This window comes from Lacerta agilis, chromosome 6 (assembly GCF_009819535.1).
Source record: "Lacerta agilis isolate rLacAgi1 chromosome 6, rLacAgi1.pri, whole genome shotgun sequence".
NCBI classification, from domain to species: Eukaryota; Metazoa; Chordata; class Lepidosauria; order Squamata; family Lacertidae; genus Lacerta; species Lacerta agilis.
In genome coordinates, this window is record NC_046317.1 from 45817287 (window position 1) to 45836721 (window position 19435).

At 47.4% G+C, this 19435-nt stretch overlaps 1 protein-coding gene across 1 annotated transcript in view; it reads left to right on the forward strand.

The window, feature by feature from the left end:
- The first annotated feature begins 17613 nt into the window (after nucleotides 1-17613).
- The window catches only part of SLC6A9 (solute carrier family 6 member 9), a 57219-nt gene continuing 55397 nt past the window's right edge, over nucleotides 17614-19435 (forward strand). The window contains exon 1 of the mRNA XM_033152339.1: nucleotides 17614-17904. The gene's annotated coding sequence lies outside the window, so the exon portion shown is untranslated. The remainder of the gene's footprint in view (nucleotides 17905-19435) is intronic.

Below are 19435 nucleotides of genomic sequence, written 5' to 3' on the forward strand. Positions count from 1 at the left end.
AGAAGGTCGTTGGGTGTACAGACTCAAGACGGCAGCAACTGGCGAGTTGCAGTGCGAGGCTAGGTCAGTACCCAGAGGTTTCACTCAGGAGGAGGGGGTCCATTGTTCTGAGGTACTGGACGCACCCTCTCTCAGAAGCGAAACCACGCGCATGCTGTTAGCGGTCGCGACTCAAAGCAGTTTTGAGGTAAGCCACTTTGGTTTGGATGCCTGTTTGGATTCCGACCTGGATGAGGAGAGGTACAAGGTACCTCCGCCAGGGTTCGAGGACAACGGGCCAAATCAGGTGTGGAGTTTGCACGAGGCAATCACTGGCTTGAAGGAGTCAGCCAGAGATTGGTCCTCAGGCGTGCAAGAAGCTTTGAGAAAGCTAGGTGTCAGCCAGAGTTGTGCTGATAGCTGCCTGTTTCTGGCAGGAGTAAGTCCAGAGCAGGAGCTAGTTCTGCAGTCCGGTGCGGACATGCTTTACCTGGTGGAGACCAGGGGACAGGTGCAACGGTTCGCAGAGGAGCTTGGTCAGTCTTTCCAGCTCAGGAACCTAAGCCCTGTTGGTGTTTACCTAGGTGTGCAGGTAGACAGAGCCGAAGACAGTAGTGTCTTGCTCAATCAGACTGGCAAGGTAGTGCAGTCGTTGAAGAAGTTCAGAGTGTCTGAATGTGCTAGTGTCAGAACACCCATGGAGACGTGTCTAGGTGAGGACAGTCAGACCGGGGAACGCTCTGAGTTCGAGAGCCCCGAGGTGTTTAGGTCAGCTCCTGGGAGGCTGTTGTTTCCTTCACAGTTGAGCAAAAACTGACATAGCAGTTGCTGTGGATCTGTTCAGCAAGGTGGCTGCAAATCCCAGCGTGCATGCCTGGAATGGCATGGTGAGAGTGCTCCAGAGTTTGCAGGAGACTAAGGAGTTTTGCCCGGAGTTGTCAGCTACCGGTGAGCCCCAGCTCACGCGCTGGTGCAACAGCGGTTGGGCAAATTCCGAGGACAGGAAATCTGTGTCTGAAATGGTTGTACAGTGTGGAGGAGCTCTAGGCGGGCTGAAGTCCCGGTGCCAGAGCCTCATTGCTCGTTCTCGTGCGGAAGCCAGGTACAGTGCGTTGTCAGTGCTTTGCAGGGAACTGGAGTTCTATAGGTGTTTGGTCCAAGAGATCTGCGTTCAGAGTTGCCTGCCCGTGATGGTTTGGGAGGACAACCAACTCTGTTTGTTAGTGGCAGAGTCTGGACAAGTCAAGGCCAGACCCAAACACCTAGACGTTCTCTTTCGAAACGTGTACGTTCAGACCGGCTTGGAGAAGCTGAAGTACTGTCCTGGTCAGGTGAACCAGAAGGTTGGGTTCACGAAGCCCCTGAGCTTCCAACGTCATGGGGAGTTCTGTGAGGGTTTGTGTGAGGTAAGCTGCAAGCTTACAACGCCCCTGTGTGCGGGACAAGAGGGGGTGTAGAGGTTTGGAGCTTTTAGAGTTAACAAGCTCAACCAGATTGTCCCACCCACAGGAGGAAGAGCGTCACCGGATGCTCTGTGTACTGTTGTACTGTGTAATGTGATACTTTCTGTTTCTGTTGTCCGGAGAACGGAGAGAAGGGAGAAGCCACCAACATGGCTTGCGACTCTCCCGGAATGTAATGATTTATGCCTTGTAAAATAAAGCTTCTAGATTAGAAAGAAGCCGGACTCTGTTGTCTGTAATATGCTGGCATGCACACCCCCCGCTGCGTGAGAGAAGATAAGAAGATAACTCTGCTGATAGCACAGGTGAAGCAAGCAAGGAGAACGTACAGGAGAGGTACGTGCGCTGAAGGAAGCTTGCTGGACACCATTAGCGTGCAGAAGTTGGTTTGAAGCGTTTCCAACAATCAAAAACACTTCAGGGATCATGGGAGTTGTAGGCCAAAAACATCTGGAGGGCAGAGTTTGAGGAAGCCTGGCCTAGAGGGTCAGTGTCAACTGGCCCTGCATTTCAGAACAGTAAGAGAGGAAATGGTACCCAGAGAGGCACTACCCCAATGGGGTCAGTATAAGAATCATGACTAGATGTTAACATTTCATAACGTTTTTGTTTGAACCCAAGTTCAAACCCAACAAGAAAGATTGGGGACCCATGGCATCAACTGGCAGGAATAGGGTGAGGTAGAATGAGCTTAGGTATTGAAAACATCTTCCCCCAAAATGACAGCAGCATAAAGGAATGTATTTCCACCTTTGATGGGAATGTGCTATGGTAGTCTCTTTTGAAGAACTGTGTTCATTGTGATTATCCAAATAACAGCATAGGCTTCATTGCCAGTGTCGTCACTGGCACTGTTAACCACCAGTAACAACTAGAACAGAGCTGGGAAAAAGAAGTTGAGCTGGATTTTTTCTTGATGTCTGCAAGATTATTACTCTCTAGGCACTGGAAATATTTGGAGGGTCTTTCTGCAAAGGCATGGTATCAAAGGCATGGTTTCTGCCAATTTTGCAGAAATCGACCCCTAAATTTAGGGGCCAAATAGCTTGCAAAATGTGTACATTAGTCAAAACTGCATATGAATCATCTACCGGTATTTAAAGGAGACATTTGCTCTAAAATGCTGCTGAATTTTTGTGAGGATTTTTTTTTTAAATCAGAAATTGCTGCAAGATGGTGGATTACTGAATTTAAGATTGGAAAAATGGGAAATGGAGAGGACAGAAATGGACAGATCCTTCTCTCCCTTGCACCCATCATGGCAGGAAACAGATACCAAGCAGGGTTACCTTATAGCATAAATCAGGTACCATATTAAAATGATTAAAAACAAACATTGGCCCAAAAGCAGCCATGGCAGCTTGCAGAGAAAAGCAACACAATTATGCTTTTGCAGCTCCTTCTTGCAGACAACAACCAGCCTGGCCCCTCTTGGAAATGATGTCTCTGAGCTCCCAGGTCTTCTCATTTTACAGAACGAAAATATCCTGGCAGGCACAAGTATATGTTTTCCAATATCTAACTGAAACACTTTTAATGAGCTCTGAATCATCTGTTATTCTACCCTAAATCTCCAGCTGTAACAAACTCTGTGATTTCACACCAATTAAAAGTGCTTCCGTCTCCAGAAGGGCGTGCCAATGGCTACTCTTTGGGTTCCGCTATGCATGCCTGTTGGATTGCAAAAACCGGATACAGCTGAAAGGTGCTTGTTTTGCTCTTCAGGTTGTGAATAGCTATGCATGCCTGGATATGTTTCAGTAATTCTTGGACTGGTAACTTCTCCATATCTTCCCATATGATCTTTCTCCTTCAAATGTGAGCTAGAACAGTATGTTAGGGCAGATGCATTTCACGTTTCCTTTATTTTCTTATAGATCTTAATTTTATGTTGTCCTCTGTTTTGAACAAACTTTCCCCTTTCAATATTGCGCCATTTTCTCCATTATTTAGAAACCCCAGCCTAGGCTAAACCCAAATAAACCTCAATCATCTTTATTTCTCTGCTATTTAGGACCAATGTAGATGATATATGAGAGGTCTTTAGCTGGATGTCAGTGTTATTTTTCAGCCCCCTTGAATCGCCCAATCTACTCTAAGCCCCAGAAAGGGTATTAACAGCTTTGTGGGCATGTGTGATTTCGCTCAAGGCAATGGTGTGTGCCACAGTCCTGATCCAATTTTGGGTAAGGCCAGGCTGTTTTTGAAAAAAGGTGTTGAGTTATCTGACCGTGGATTTACCAGTAGATTGGTCCCTACAGAACATTACAAAAGTAGAAGTTGGAGGCACGTGTTAAGCAAAATTAGGCTCAGAGCTAGCCTGATAATGGATAAAGTGAGATATGTACTCCTGTTGACAGACCGCAAGCAACACTCACCATAGACGGAATCCATGGTAGTTGCTTGCCTATCAAAAGAGGAGTGCATTCTTTGATTTAACTACAATACAGTGTATATACTAGTGAACTTTTGTAGCAACCTTTTTTGTACGGTTTCATTGGTGACAGGACTGTCATTGCACCATACCAATTGCTCCCCAGTTTAGATTGTTTGCCCTGTAATCTGGGAGAGCTAGTGTTGCTAAGGTCTGCTAGAATGAGTGGATGTAACTGTTCTCCAAATGCCTCTCTAGGAGAAGCAGAGCAGGAAAGGCAGCGGAACATGGAACCTAGTGTGGCTCGCACTCCAAATGCAATGCACATAAAGCGGGGGAAAGGCCACAGGTTCATGAAATGCATCCAGACCTTGCAGCCAACTTAACATTGGACCAACCAGCAAACTGGTTCTTCTGCATTCAGACCCTAGCTGCTGGCAGCTAGCATGTGCGGATTGGGTTGCACTGAGAAGAGAGAACTGCTCACATGCTCAGCACGTCAGCCACTGAGCTGTGGAGTTGGGTGTGAACCCCCTGCCCTAGCTGTTTAGTGAACTGGCAGTCAACACACAAAATCACAAGAGAAGCTGGCATGATACAGCCCCAATATGACATTCCAGTTAGAAAATTAGTTCCACCCAAAGCCCCCCCCCTCCGGGCGAGCAATTCTAGTGGGGGTGGGGCAGCTCAGTGAGCACCCAGCAGCCAGGTGTTCCAGTTTGCAGTGGGCCTTCTGGGCACACATAACTGGGGCCACAGCCAGCCACCTCTTCTGTTCACTAAAAATCTATAAAAATTCATAGCGAACTGAGGTTCTGTCTGCCCCTAACAAAAGGCCTGCCAGCGCTAACAAAAATCCTGGCCACGCCCATGGTTTACAGTACTCACTTTTCAGACATACCCTCCAACATTCCTCATATCATAGGCCCCAAATCATAGGCTGTCTTCTGAAGAACAATCAAACACAGGACTGAGTAGGAAAATCAAAGTAACCACAAGCACAGTCTGAGGGTGGAGTCCTTCGCTCCCAATACAGTGAAAACCTTAACGTTAACCCTGCAATTTCCCATCACAACTTTGCTCTCCTCTTAGGGCTCAGCAACACTTTTGCTTGACCTGTATTTTGATTATACTGAATACTCATTAATTCCACTGAGTCTGAGAGCTTTCCTCATTGTTCCATGGCTGGTTCCTTGAGAAAATCCTATCTTGCCTGCTGAATTGGATCTTATCAGATGCACAGAAAATCAGAAGAGAGATTTGGCTTAACTGAGCAGGCCAGGGTGGTATAGTGGTTAGAATGTCAGACTAGGGGGGGAGACCAGGGTTCAAATCCCCACATGGTCATGAAACTTGGGCCAGTCACTGCCTCTCAGCCTAACTTACCTCACAGGGTTGTTGTGGGGATTAAATGAGGAGGGGGAGAACCATGTACGCCACCTTGAGCTTCTTGGAGGAAAAGGTGGCATAGAATGCAATCAATAAATGCAATAAATAAGATTGGGATTTTGCAAGGCACAGTTGTGGAACAACGAGAAAAGCTTGCAGACATGGGGGAATTAATTGGTACAAAATATGATCAAAAGACCCCGATGTTGGGAAAGATGGAGGGCACAAGGAGAAGAGGACGACAGAGGATGAGATGGTTGGACAGTGTTCTTGAAGCTACTAACATGAGTTTGGCCAAACTGCGAGAGGCAGTGAAGGATAGGCGTGCCTGGCGTGCTCTGGTCCATGGGGTCACGAAGAGTCGGACACGACTGAACGACTGAACAACAACAACATGATCAAAATATGGGTCAAGCAAAAGTGTGGATGAGCCTTAAATTCACAACCTGAACATATTTCTACCCCCCCCCCCCCATAACTATGAGCTTTCCTTCCCTCACCCCCGGATAACACCCCTTCACAGAAGCAGACAACTTATCTGGTCTGAGGGGGTATCTGTCCATCACAGGGCCACTGGAAACTGGTGTTTCCTTATGGCATATTCTGCAACATGCATTGATGCAATAATAAGGCATTGGTGGTGGATTTATACTGGACCATCCATCCATCATTCTGCTTTGTTAGGTGTTTGGCAATGCTTCCCCAATGTTTACATATTGTTGTTGTCTGGAGGGACACTCTTATATCACAGCACAACAGAAAGGTGGTATACAAATTTAATAAATAAATAATAAATAAACAGAAGTGGGGTAAAAAATAAACCAGAACATTTCTGGTACAAAAATTTACAGAATTTCAGCAGAAAGCTATGGAACATGCATGGATTGGAAATGAAGCAATTTTCTAATCGTGTGACACAGATTTCCTAATCATTAAGTTCCTTGCTTTGTTTCAAGGCTCCCCCAAAATAACCACAGATTTGAATCAGAAAATGGAAGTAGCCACAAGAACAGTCTAATGGTGGAACCCTGTGATTCCAACCCAATTTTGTGACAACTTAAAATGTAATTCTGTATTTTCCTTTTACTATGTGTCATCTCTGTGTCTGCGTTGAAAGGAAGTGCAAGAAGGATCAATACGGACCAGCTGGGATGTTTGGGTGGTCGCAAGTTGTGTGGCTATGTTTGTATTTTCACATATATCAATATGACAACATTGAAGAGCTGCAGAATCTGGGAAACAAAGTGAAACAGAATGACAGGCAGAGCCCAATGGTAAAGACTTCCCTTTTTAGCAGTGAGCGCATTCATGCTTCTGCTTCTAATGCGGAAAGGAGCCATGTAAATGCCCAGTCATTGTGATTTTTCAAAAAGCCTGATCAATACAAACACGAAACAGAATGTTAGCAGAATGCTTCCAATGTTTTAACTCTGCTTTATAGAGTCAACACACAAGCTTACATTTTTGCTGTGCAGGTTTGACAGCATTGCAACACAGATCAAAGCGACACATTTCTGGTGTTCTGAAGAGGAAGGGGGAAAGAATCCCTGCCTCTTGTTACATGTATCATTTCAGGCACCCAGCACAAAAAGGTTACAAAGACGGGTTTGTGTCCTTATTTTGCATGCCATATTCTGCTTGCCAGCAGTACTGTCCAAGTCTTCCAGATTGTCAGCTTCACACTGCAGCAACCGTAAAAACATCCTGAGAATGCAGCAGGTGCTGGCCACAGGTTTCCAGTTCATTCTGGCAAGTAAGCAGTGTGTGAGAGAGTTTAACAGTATCAATACTGGTTACAAATCCGGGGTCACCAACCTTCTAGGTTCGGGGGCAAATTTGGATTTTGGAATAAGAGTCGTAGGTGACTCTTTGGGTCACTTCTCCATTCCACTCCCTCCCCCAGATCAGGACCCCTGCCCAAAATATAGTACATAGAATGAATCTGAACCTTGAAAAGCCCATAGAGCTGAAAGAAGAAATGAAAAAGAATGTCCCTATTCCAATTTCTCCCTTTCAAGGGAGAAAAAGGTATGGTTACTACCCTCCAATGGCATAGCAGTTGCCCTGGGTGCCAAATTCTTAGGGGTGCAAAATTTCAAAACAAAGAAAGAGAAAGTAGAAATAATAAATTTAAAATAGTGCACCCTCCCCATCACACAGAACATCTCCCAATGTTTGCTTGGGCAGATGGAGGAGCGGATTTGAGCAATGGCCAGTTCCCAAGGCACCCTCTGCATGGGCTTTAGAAAGATACCTGCTCCTAACCAATCCTCTGTCCCGCTCTCTGCCGTGCTTGATGCTCATGGGGCACCATGGCTGCCACTCGGTTAGGCTGCCAAGCTATTGCCCCATTGTTCTTATTGGTGGGTGGTGCTGAGGATACTTACCTTGCCCTGGGTGCTGACAACCCACATGACACCATTGCCACCCTCACACCTCATGACAAAGTGGGGCAATGAGTGGGAGAATGTGGACTAGAGATAGCCCTACTGATGCATTATTGAGTTTAAAATTTGAGTGTTTTCATATCTCATTTGTGAAGACGGAAGCAGAAAAGAATGCAATGAAACAAACAGTCTGGAAAGGGAGGGAGGGAGGGTGATTAACCACTGGCATAGATGGTTGCCTGTGCTTGGGCAGAGTCAGGTGCCATTGCCAGCCCTGTGGGGCTAATCCAGCCTTGCACAAAACTATCAGAACTGCCATGTGGTCACCAACTGGAAGCCTCCAATTTCCTCAGGTGCACTGAGAGATTTTTGAACTTACTCATTACAGAAAATGATCTACAGGAGTTCCCTACCTCAGACATTAATCGTTCTGCCCCGTTGTTCCTTCCGAAACCTCTCCTTTCAGGTGGCAACAATTGATCCATCCTAAGGACCAAATCTTCTACCTCGTTTCCTAGGCAACCAACAAGCTGCTTCTCTGGTAATATTAGAAGAGACAGCAATGACACTGAAGTAGTGACTGTTTTTATGGGAAATGTAGTGGCTGAGTTGCATTCATCATCATCTTAGCAGCATAAAAGAAGACACATCCCCAAACAAAACAGAACAGAAATGCAGGAACTAATAGACAATGAGGCAAGTAGCATGTGTGAAGGACTATGACTCAGAGGGCATCAATTCTTTCTTTGTTCCATATCCCCACGACATAATGGAGACACAAGTGGGAGTTGGCAGGGCATGCTAGCCTACCGTGTCCTTTCCTTTCAATATGCTGCCCCTCTTCACAAATGGACACATTAACAGTGGGCTTTTTTGTGCTGAATACAGCAATATGGCAGCCACTATTTCCACACACTGCATTTGCTACAGGCAAGCATCTCCTGCCATGAAAGCATTGGCCCTGCAAAATCTCTTAGTTCTGCCAGCCAGCATGGACTGTATCCTCAACGCTCTACAGGAGGAAATCCGTCAAGTGGATCTGGGAGTAATGAAAGCCTCATCAGCGGGAGGTCTGCACCAGCATGGTCACCCTGCAGGCTCTGTGAAAGACAAGATTATATCTGCCCCACTCCTTTAGAAATCTTACATACGGTAGTTCTGTGGGGTGTTGATCCCTAGCATCCAAATGTCACTGGAGATGAAGAGAGAGAGAGGGATGCACAAGGAGAGTTTGAACAGGGTAAAACAGATATGTCCTTGTTAGACACACATACAGATTTCTGTATATGGTTTTCCACTACAGTCTGGGGCTCTGCTGTCCATGTTAGGTGGGAGCATGCGGCTGCCTCAACAAAGCAGACTTCAGTAGTGTTCGATAGAGTTTTTGTTCTATTCCACAGGATCCGAAGGGGAAATCGTGCCCTGCTTAGTTGCAAACCTTTCCCCTCCTGCAGCACTCATTGTTATGGCAAGCACATGCACACCCAGTGGCAAACGCACAGCACTCAGGCTCTCTCCTGAGATATAGAGGCGATTGTCATCCCAGGGAGGATGGGCTTGCAGTCCTTTTGCTGGGAAGGCAGACACATGGCAGTGCTCCTGGGCATTGTGCTTGCAGCAGAGAGTGTGCCATGGCTGTCTCCGCACCGGCTGTCATTTCCAGAGGGTAGAGCTCAGCTCTGTCTGTGCAGCCTCAGCCTGGAGATCATTGCTGTGACAGGGCTGCCGATGGAAGACGTATGGGCAATTGGTGTGGGAGAAACCTTGAGCTCTCCAGGTTTGGGCTGTTTGTGCAGGAGAGTGCCAGCCAAGGGGAGACCAGAAAGGAGGGGCAGGGTCCCGAGAATGCTATAATTAGAGGAGGTAAGACAAGTACTTTTATTGGGATGAATTGCAAGAGTGTAGAAACCTCACAGTGCCCTTCCTCTGGAGGAATGGGAAGATGAAAGGCGAAGTTCAGGCCTTTCCATATGATGCAGTTAGCAAACTGAGCCCTTTAATCTTATCAAGTGGATCAGGTCCCCCTTGCTGCAAGATTAGAGAGCAACAAAACAAATGAAATACTTTTTATAAAGTGACTTCACACTTCCATCTTACATTTTACTGCTGTTTTAATTCATATTTTATTTAAAGTGTTTGATATTATTATTAGTATTTATTTATACTCTGCCTTTCCCCCCAACAGGGAAACTGTTTCAAGCCGATTGTCATGAGTGCTGCTAGTGGATTTGGAAGTTTTCTTTTCCCTGAAAGGTGAGATAGGGATGGTTTTTCAAACAAATAAATAAGATACCACCCACTCACAAGGAACACAGTCTAAACCAACAGGCCTGAGATGAAATACGTTCAGAACTACTCAAGGGCAAATGACATTTAGGCTGCAATATTATACACACTTACCTAGGAGTAAATCCCATTGGGGAAAACAGAGAAGACATGTACACAGCTGTGCTGTTTGAGTTCCTTCCTGCTTTATATGGCAAATATGTTTCTTTGGTGCAAGAGTGGATAGGAGGGTTCATAGAAACTTGAACAATATTGTGATACGAGCTCAGAAAGATAGAGTTATAAATGGTAAGGCACAGGTGAAACATATCTCATTTCCTGTCTCAGCTACAGGACCCAAGTGGTGCGAGTTGTTGTTGTTTGTTTTTTGTTTGCCTCTTTTTAAAGTGAATGATTTATAGCATATAAGTGTTTGGCTGTAAACTGGAAACCCCTCAATTAAAATCTTAATTTAGTCATGGTGCTCAGCTGCAGCTGTAAAGCACAGGACCTTCCCATCCTAGTTATAATATAATGATTAGAATTTACATAATGCTTTCCCTGAATGCTCAGTGTCATATCGGTACAAGAGACAGGGCCTTTTAAGTGGTAGCACCAATCTTTGGACCCACTGGGACCCCTCTCTTTATGCTTTAAGGTATGCAGAAAAACCTCTCTTATTACGTTTTGTGGGCTGCTGCTTTTATTTTGTTATGTGATTTTAGCGCTGTTATTATTCTACGTATTGTTCTTGTAACTTCTTGGTTGCATTATTTTTACAGTTTTTATGTTGTTTTTTAATACAAAATTGGAATATGAATGACACTTAAATAATGCTTAACTCTCTGGCTGGTGCTTATAATGAGGGGTTGAATGCAAGCAGCTTGCTATAAGCAGTAAATCCCTTCATTCTGCACCTTTATTTTAATCTACCCATCATCCTGTCTGAGTGCCCCAATACACTTTTCCCATTTCTCCAAAGCATTCTGTCTCTGCCCTCTTCCCTGCTGCCTCTCTAGACCAGGCATCAGCAAACTTTTTCAGCAGGGGGCCGGTCCACTGTCCCTCAGAACCCTATGAACGAATTCCTATGACCCACAAATAACCCAGAGATGCATTTTAAATAAAAGCACACATTCTACTCATGTAAAAACACCAGCCAGGCCCAACAAATAACCCAGAGATGCATTTTAAATAAAAGGACACATTCTACTCATGTAAAAACACGCTGGTTCCTGGACCGTCCGTGGGCCGGATTTAGAAGGTGATTGGGCCGCATCCGGCCCCCAGGCCTTAGTTTGGGGACCCCTGCTCTAGACCTTTCTGCCTTTTGTCCTTCAGTGAGACTTAACTCTCCTTTCCTGCTGCAGTCTCTGCTTGTCTTGTTTGGTATGTTTGCTATTTTATCCTCATAGGACTACAGCTAGGTTTATTTCCCAGAAATGGCAATTTACCTGGTGGGAGTGGCTTGAAAGAACAATATATGAGAAGGCACTTCTTAAGTATTTATGGTGGAGGGACACAGAATTACACACCCTGATAATGAAAAGCTGTTGTTGTTGCTTTTAAAAAAGAAACAATTGTTAATTTCTAGTGTACCGCAGCCCCATAGCTATGGGAGCAGGGGCAGACACTGACAATCTTTTGTAATTTGCCACCCTGTGTTCCAGGCCCCTTCCTTAATCTGGGGGAAAAGTAAGCTTCTAGTCCTTTTTATTTATAGAGATTTGCGGGAACATGTTTCAGAGAGTATTCTACCTAATTGCTCAGTATTGCACACTGAGATATTGCAGCTATCTCCAAGCTTAGAGAATGCCAAGAGAAATAGTCCTTTCATCACCATCATAAACAGCTTAACCTTAATTTGGGAGTGTGCTGCAAAGAAAACTAAACTAATTTCACCAGTAGCAAAGACATAAAGATCAGCCTCATTTGTATAGCAATACCTGTCAAATAATAAGTAAATCCCAGCCATATAAATATGCATCATCTAGTACTTTACAAGTGATCCATGATCGCTGTTCCTTGGACACCACATTAATTTCATTAATGTCAATCAGCATTTTGAAAAGTGGGGATAGTGATGACAATGTCTTAAAAGAACTATTTCCCCTGCTAGCACTGCTATTGTTCCGTGTGTGTGTGTGTGTGTGTGTGTGTGTGTGTTAATGGTTGAAATAAAAAAACAAATTAGTGATAACATGATGCCCTTTAACAGTACCCTAAACTTCCTTGACCCCGCTGTCATTCAGGCATTTGTCCAGCTGCCTGTCTGACTGACCGACCGTGTACTGCATGTCCAGTAGTGAATACGAAAGCATCTGAAGGAGGGATGTGTGTATACAAATATGTATCCTTTCAAACAGTGCAGCATTCATCACAAGGCATGCAATAGATACCCAAGAAACTTGTCTGCAACCATAAGTGTGAAACAGCCCTCAATCTCCCACAGCAGTATTTAACTGATGGCAATTAACACTCCATTTTTCTACCTGCAAATAGGGTGTATAATTTTGGAATGCATGTTTTGCTCTGTGTTAGAAAATTTTCCCCTAACAGGGAGAGACTTCTTGGCTTGGAGCTATCTCAGGCATTTCTGACAAGGAAATCACTGGATGCGCTATTGCACTAGTCTATTGGTGGTTTATTTTGGCGGTGCAAGTATGTCGGAGATATTCTATATAGTTCTGTTCCTGCCTTATGTGAGGTGAGGAGGAGAATGGACTCCCAAAAAACCAGTGCAAGGTTTCCTCCCCCACCCCTCCACATTTCCTTCTCTTAATCTTCTCATCCTGCTCTTTTTGTTTCCAGGGGAAACAGTTCCATACTTCTCCATCTCCCTTCACAAATGTTGCCCAAACCTTGCAAGGAGCAGTGTCATTCAGCTTGAACAAAGTAGTCCGGATGAGGACCATTCTGAACAATTCTGTTCTACTGAGCAGTACAAATGCAGGTTGCGATTGCTGAAATGGATCCCAAGTCTGTCCTTCAGCTTGTGTACTCACTGCATGGAAATCGGGGGGGGGGGGAACTGAATCTCCCTCCTGAAACGTCATGTCCTTTAAAGGAAAGCACACATTTCAGACAACGAGCTGCATTTTCCCCCTCCATTAGAAAAAAAATGTTATTCCAGCCCTATCTACCACTAGCACTTTTGCATCTGTTTGGAATGTTGTGGATATGCTACGGTTGTGCTACTGACATATACACCTATTAGCTGGCCTTCTGGACATCACTGATGCCCATTCATGCATGTCTCCTCCCCTGCAGGAATGCTCTGCTGTCTTGTGAAGTGTCTTTCTTCTTCTCACTCTTAATTTTTTGTTTTTCACTGCTCCCTCCCCTTCACCAGTGCTGCAGCTGTGTATGTTGTTGTTGTTGTTGTTGTTTGTTATTATTATTATTATTAAAAAGAAACTAAGAAGGACATTCACAGCAGAATGGTTAATTCCATTCCCCCAGCCCCACCATAAAAAATAACATATGAGGACAGGCTATTTCAAGTTAGCATTGCCTAGAGTGCATAGGTAAAGGTAAAGGGTAAATAGGTAAAGGGATGTAGGTGGCACTATGGTCTAAACCACTGAGCCTCTTGGGCCTGCCGATCAGAAGGTCGGCAGTTCAAATCCATGTGATGGGGTGAGCTCCCATTGCTCTGTCCCAGCTTCTGCCAACCTAGCAATTTGAAAGCACACCAGTGCAAGTACCGGTAGGTAAATATGTACTGGTGCAGCAGGAAGGTAAACAACGTTTCTGTGCACTCTGGCTTTCGTCACGGTGTTCCGTTGGGCCAGAAGTGGTTTAGCCATGCTGGCCACATGACCCGGAAAGCTGTCTGCGGAAAAAGGTGGCTCCCTTGGCCTGAAAGCAAGATGAGTGCTACACCCCATAGTCGCCTTTGACTAGACTTAACTGCCCAGGGGTCCTTTACCTTTACCTTTACCTAGCATGCTTAGTTAAATGATCACACAGATCCCTTGTTGGTCATCATGTGGAGATGCCCTGAGCCTTTAATCTTGCCTTCTAAAGAACTTCAAGTGTATGGCATAACCTGAAGCGCTGCAATGTTTGTTCCTATTTCTTTGTCAAATGCTTTTGATTGCCAGTCCTGCTAATACTGTATGTACCAAGCACCTGCTTCAACAGTTTCCTGAGATAAAGATCTAATCTTCTGCACTCATACAAACAGTCATTATATATCCCATTAGTTGTTCAGGAGCCAGTGGGGCTCCATTATTTGTGCTGCAGTGTGAGGTGTGCAAGCTTTAAGAGCTGGATCCTTTGGGGAGAGGTAGAAATCTGCCAACATGTGAGGTAAACACACTTCTTAAATATGATCTACTGCTATCCCAGAGGATAGCAGTAGATCATTTTCAAGAAGCAGTGGATTGTAACGTTCTGTTCTAAGAATGCAGGGAAAAGTATTATGAAATAGGCACTGATGTGGGAGCTGATCAGGAATGTGGGCTTGAAGCTGAGCAAAGGAAACAGTGGGGGCCACTCATGTGAAGGCTCCCTACCATGGGCATAGCCAGGATTTTTGTTAGGGGGGGGCAGAACCTCAGTTTGCTATGTATTTTTATTGACTTTTATTGATTAGGGGGCAGTTGATGCTCCCTGCCCCCCCCGGCTATGCCAATGCTCCCTACCACCATCAGGTCTGGAGGCCAAAGGACGCACACCCCCATACCCAACAAAGCTCTTTCACTTTCTGCAAATACCATCTTGGGGGGGGGGGAGTGAGAGATAAAGATCTGCTGTACTGAAAAAGGTAGATTGGGAAAAGTTCATCACTTCAAATACCTGCTTATGAGGGAGGGGGGATTTCTGGTGATTTCCATGATAAACTGAAATGTACGCTGCTCCTTCTTCCTTAATTTCCTCTTAGATAACGGGTGAAAAGCCTGCTTGTGTGCAAGCCCTACTCTTTTATTTATCTCAGAGATGGGAGATATGTGAATAAGCAGCTGCTACAAGTTTCTGCATGCAGTGTGTGCATGCTTATTCATTTATTCAGAAACCACAAGCTCAGTCGTAACTTTTATTTTCATGCTTCTTGCCCAGAAGGACAGGGTTAAAGGCCCTTTGCCTGCTCAGCAGTCTCATTATCCAGGTCAACAAACACAGAAAAAGTTTTTAAACCTCAACATGTATGTTCTCACATGCACAAACTGACTGCCAGTAGTGCCAGGGCTCCCTCTCCCCTCTCCCCCCCCGGCCCAACACTACTCTTTCTTTGCTCTTTGCTGCCCGTAGCAGCCATTTTGTGCTGGCACCCACAGCACATGTATCCTGGGCTGGCCCAAGACATTTTGCTGCTTGAGGCAAAACGGAAAATGGCGCCTCTGCCACAGCGGGCTCCTCCTCTTCCGCCAACCCTCTGCTGCCATGTCCCACCACAACCTGAGGCAATTGGAGGAGGCCCAGGCAAGCCCCAGAACACCAAAGGTGGAGAGAGAAAAGGAGGCCAGAGAGGAGAAGGTGGTGGCAGCCCCGCTCTTCCCAGGCTGTGCATGGGAGACAAGCACAGGAGGTGCGCTCCTAAGAGGTTTGGATCTGCTGCCCCTCCCAGCTGTCCCCAGCCTGCTGCCTGACCAAGGCTAATGGGTGGGTCAGTCTTCTTTGTCTCAATATATGAGTGCTGGCACCTCATTTTTTTAATACCAAAAAAGCACTGCATACTGCTGTGTCTGGCTGTTGGAACATACATGTCCCTGTCTAAACAGAGATTATGTATCTTTCAACATTGTGTTATACTTCTGCTGTGTGATTAAAAAGTGGCAAAAGGGTGGATTTTCCTACTTTCTCAACACACTTAAGCTGGGGTTCTTGTGAGTAGAGATGTAAAGTACTCTGCATAAGGTGCAAGAGCCACATGCCACATTGTACTCAAAACAGCCAATGGCTAAGCAGGAGTTGGCTACTTTGGAGTCTCCCTCTGAAATCCATCCCTGGTACAATTGTACAGCTGAGCCTTCAAACAGATTCTGCATAATAAAACAGAGGGACAGAAAGTAGTCTTCCTCCTCCCCTAAAGTGCTCATGATGTAAGGAAGAGATATGTTGACAGTGGTGGGGGAGGGAAGAGGCAGAGGTCAGTAGCAGGCGCTCTCTTGGTCAACAGGTTCCCCCCCCCCCTCCGTGACGCGAGGTGAAGCAGCACCAGCGACCTGTCACAGCGAGGATTGCTGGAATCCGTTACATTATTCACTGGCACTTGTGGCGCCTGTCCTATAAAAGAAATGCCACTTCAGTACAATGATGGCACCTGCATTTGCGGTGAGGGGGGTGGGAGAGGAAGCGTCACGAAACACTTCCTACTTGTTTTCTGGGGGACACTCTCACAGCCAGTTGCACCTTACTGCGGCTTAAGGGGGCTGGCAGGTGGGCGCCGAGAGTCAGGGGCGGAGGGAAGTCGACCCTGGGAACTTGTTTTGTTTTGTTTGGATCGATTAGCAGACTCTTTGGCTCAAAGCTGCGATCTTTGTCCTGGGATGGAGGCAGCTTTGCTTCCTGCCCCAAGCCCCCACCCGCAGGCCCGAGGGTGTGCCGGCAGGGGGCGGCAGCGCGCAAAATCCCTCGCTTCCTTGGCAAAGGAAAGAATCGCTGCCACGTAGCAACAGCACGCAAATCTCGAGCAAAATCTGTGGACCAATTTAACCGGGGGACGGGGGGACGGGGACGTTTCATACTCTGAGGCTAGGGTAGTGGGGGCTGCTCCATCCCTCCTCAAGTGGGCTCTTAACAGCACCTGGGGCAGTTCGTGCGTAGAAGGGAGCCCTGCGTATGTCTGAGGCGCAGACCAAGGCTGAGAAATGCGATCCTTTTGCTTGCAAGACCCAACAAGCCGGGTGCCCTCGGCCTTGGGCTGGAGAAGAAGATCGAGCACTCCTGGGAGAGCGGGCCCGAGATGATAGCGCAGGGCGGGGAAAACACGATGCTTCCAACAAGGCACGGCCAGCCGAGGCTGAGGAACCATCACTGGGATCATCAGGTAAGATGTGGCCCAAGACAACGAGGCTTTCCTAGAGAGCAACTTGAAGCCGGCTTAACATGTTTATTGTCGGCTTCGTCCGATGCATGACTGGAATGAGGACCTGAGGCACCTACAGCCGCTGTGCGGGGTCCATCTAAAGCACTTCGGGCGCGCGCGTTTTCTCTGGCATGTGCCTGTCCAAGGTGCTGCTCGGTGCGTGGGGGCTTCTCGGCTCTGCGAGCGGGAGCCCTAAGAGGGAGAGGCGCACATGTTGCCACGAGAAAATGTACGTGCCCCCAGCCGGCTCTCTGCGTTTATGTGTGTGTGAAAGAGAGAGCGCGGGTTGCGCCTGTGCCCCTTCGGAGTAGGCGCGTGGCCACGGCCATCTGTTTTGCTCTGCGCGATTCTTTTGTGCGTCCGCGCCCCCTGCGATCCGTGCGCGCCCGCCTGCGCGCCTCCAAGTCGGAGCAGGCCCTCGAGGTATATGTTTTCCCTGTCATGTGGTTGGCGGCGGTATTTATTGACACTGCGAGCGCGAGGAAGGGGGCCGCCTCTGGGGTCCCGCGGAACCGTCTCTCTCCGCCGCAACCAGGGCTCTGCACAGCCCCCTCCCCAGAGCCCCACGGCGCCGCGAGGCGGAGGCAGGGCGGGAGCGGGTCGGGGAAACAAATCGCCCCAATCAGCGAGCGGGGCGGGATCGGGCGGGGCGGAGCCGGCGAGGGAAGGCGGGACGTGCCTGCCGCTGTTGCTGCTGCTGCTGTTGCTGCTGCTGCTGCCGCCCCCTTGGAATCCTCTCCCAGAACTTTCATTAAAGTCTGCGTCCCCCCCGAGTCCGCGGCAGAAGAGGGACTGTTGGCTGCCACGCGCGGACACGCTGCTCCCTGGACGCGCGGCAGGCGAGCTCGCAGGGTGCGCGGCGGCGGCAGAGGGGGCGAGGCGAGGCCGAAGGAGTACGGTTCGGGCTGATGCAATTTTCTCAATAAGAGGATCCTCCACCTTGACAGCGCGCCTGAAGCCCGGGCGAGGCACCGGTGGGGAGCGGCGGGAGGAGACGGGAGCGGCATGGAGAGGGTAAGGCGCGAGCAGAGAGAAAGTGATCCTGGGGCTGGGTTTTGTTGAGACACGCGCGCCGGTGCGCGCGAGAGAAATGAAGGGGCGGGGAAAGCGTGGTAGAAAAACGTGGTGCCGCCGAGGAAACGCAGGCGAAGGTCCGGAGGCAGCGCAGCTTCCAGTGTGTTCCATCCGCCGCTGTCACTGGAGCTGCCTCGAGGCGAGACCGGTAGCGGGCAGACCTGCTCCGACCGCAGCCCCGGAGATGGGCTGTCAAAGGGTGTCCCGGACCCCTGAGCTTTACGGAAACCGCCACGCGGGAAGGGAGCGGGTGTGCGCGGCCTGTCTGAACGCCGCGGGTTTCTGGCCTGGGAGAGGTGAAGTTGCCGGGCGCTCCCGGGGGCGAGGGGATCCGCGCGCTGTAATTTTCCACCCCGGCATGTGCGGGGGCGGGGCGCGGAGCAGCTCCCACGTGGCAGCTGATGTAACCCCCCGTTTTCTTGCCCCCTCCGCTGCTTTTAAAGGGATCGCGCGCCCTCTCTGGGCCAGGTGTTTCGGACTTCTCTGGATTTCTTTTCACCCACTCTGTATGTGCCGGGGTGGTGGTCCTTCCTTCAACCGATGCTGTGGGTCAGTATTGTGTCATCATATAGAAAGTGGAGAATGGTGTGGATTTGGAGTTGAAGGAGTGACTTAATAGCACAGTTCCTTACATCAGCTTGGGGGTAGTATCAGTGAGAGGTTTTTGCCAGCATTTGTCAATGATGTGCCACCAGGATATTCTCTCCCCCTCTCTCTACCACACACACACACACACACACACCTGTCTCTGAGGGCTGATCATTATGCCGAAAAAGAACTTCCAGATTTTCACTCAACTTTGGGAGCCTAAACTTGCCTCACAGTAGATCCTGTGTCCTCTTTCTAGCTTGGCCACATGCCGACTTGTTGAATTACAAATCTGAACGTTAAAGGTGTTCAGGCAATAGGAAATCAATTAATGCAACAATGTACCAATGGTACATGGGGGGCGGAAATCCACACATAATTTACATATTGTTAATTGCAACAGGTTTGATGGCTGCAGACGACTTTGTTGAATGTGCTGCTAGCTTGCCACAATAAAGTGCGCCCAACTAAAACAAAGAGCCTAAATAATAGATTCAGTTTTAGGGATGGACTGAAAGGCACAAAGCTCACTTCACACTCAGAAATGGAGGGTGTTCAGTTACAAAGAGAGACTGAACAAACTTACAAAATTACTCCTTCTGAATAATCGAAACAACAAAGACCCTTGTGGCACCTTAAAGAATTACATGTTTATTGTGGGTCGGAGCTCACTTTGTCAAATGCCTGAAGTGAAATATATGTTGACCCTCCCTGAATACAGATGAAAGAAGAAAGCGGGGAATGAATGTATAATAATTTTTTGCTGTGAATTTTTTTTTTGTTTATGCTGCCCTGTGGAGTTCTAATTTTTACAAAAGAATCTGTAACAATGTTTTATTTCCAATTATGAGGAATAATGTTCCGCCAGATCTCATTGCACCCT